Consider the following 1,413-nt stretch of genomic DNA (forward strand, 5'->3'; position numbering starts at 1 on the left):
CCCGCCTGGCCGCTGTCCTGTGCCCCCTGCTCTGGGTGACCCTGCTTGGGTGGGGGGGTGGCACTGGGTGAGCTCTGAGGGCCCTTCCAACCCCGGCCAGGCTGGGATTCTGGGATTTATGGAAAAATCTGAGTTTTTCAGGGCTGAGACGAGGCCCAGGAGTCGCTGTGAGTGACTGCTCTACCAAGCAACGTTTGCGAGTACTCGCTGCTCACTATCACTATCACAAACCCAACCATGGGTGAAGCAACTCTACGTTTAGGTCAACCACATCCTGTTTCCTGGAATGTCAAAGGGACAATGAAGAGTGAAGTTTTCTTTTGTTTTTTGTTTGGGTTTTTTTTTTTTTTTACCAGTTATGCCCAGTTTCACATTTTAAAACTCATCCCCTCCTTTTCCCTTGGTTTTTATATCTGAGCTGACGTCATGAGGAATGGAACTTTTTGGTACGGTCTTTTGAGCAGGGCTGGCTGGGACAGGCCACGGGGGGATGGTTTGAAACCAAAGCAGGGCGGGTTTCGCCTGGATGGAAGGCAGAAATCCTTGGCCCTGAGGGTGGGAAAGAGCGGGAGGGGTTGCCCAGGGCGGTGGTGGAGGCCCCATCATAAGCACGCGTAATATTGAGAGACGGTCCCCGCAGGTAAAGCATCGCGACGCACGCGGACGACGTGCGAGGAATGGGTGACTTCCGCAACGCGGCCCAGCCCGCGCGCTGCTCATCCCCATGCGTGTGGTTCTGGCGACGCACGGGGTACGACGGGTGGGAGGGTTCGGTTGAGGTGCAGGGGGGGCACACACCGCATCCGTGAGCCCCTCCATTGGGTCTGCCAGCGCATGGCCAGCACCGAGTGAAGGACAGTGGTGTGGCCACCCCACGCAAGGCTCCAGGCGTGGGGACGAGATAAGCACGCGTAATATTGAGAGACGGTCCCCGCAGGTAAAGCATCGCGACGCACGCGGACGACGTGCGAGGAATGGGTGACTTCCGCAACGCGGCCCAGCCCGCGCGCTGCTCATCCCCATGCGTGTGGTTCTGGCGACGCACGGGGTACGACGGGTGGGAGGGTTCGGTTGAGGTGCAGGGGGGGCACACACCGCATCCGTGAGCCCCTCCATTGGGTCTGCCAGCGCATGGCCAGCACCGAGTGAAGGACAGTGGTGTGGCCACCCCACGCAAGGCTCCAGGCGTGGGGACGAGGGGCTGGAAAGCTGCCCGGCGGAAAAGGAGCCGGGGGTGTTGGTCGCCAGGGGGCTGGATAGGAGGCAGCAGGGTGCCCAGGTGGCCAAGGGGGCCAGCGGCATCCGGGCTTGTCTCAGGAGTGGTGTGGCCAGCAGGAGCAGGGCAGGGAGCGTGCCCCTGTGCTGGGCACTGGGGGGGCCGCCCCTCGAGTGCTGGGGTCAGGGTTGGGCCCC

At 61.6% G+C, this 1,413-nt stretch overlaps 1 protein-coding gene across 2 annotated transcripts in view; it reads left to right on the forward strand.

Annotated features, from left to right (window-relative positions):
- Positions 1–1,413, forward strand: part of LOC104135292 (GEM interacting protein) — a 27,894-nt gene that overhangs the window by 10,558 nt on the left and 15,923 nt on the right. The gene's annotated exons all lie outside the window — the stretch shown is intronic.

Source organism: Egretta garzetta, unplaced genomic scaffold, assembly GCF_000687185.1.
Source record: "Egretta garzetta isolate BGI_Z169 unplaced genomic scaffold, ASM68718v1 scaffold421, whole genome shotgun sequence".
In the NCBI taxonomy this organism is placed as follows: domain Eukaryota; kingdom Metazoa; phylum Chordata; class Aves; order Pelecaniformes; family Ardeidae; genus Egretta; species Egretta garzetta.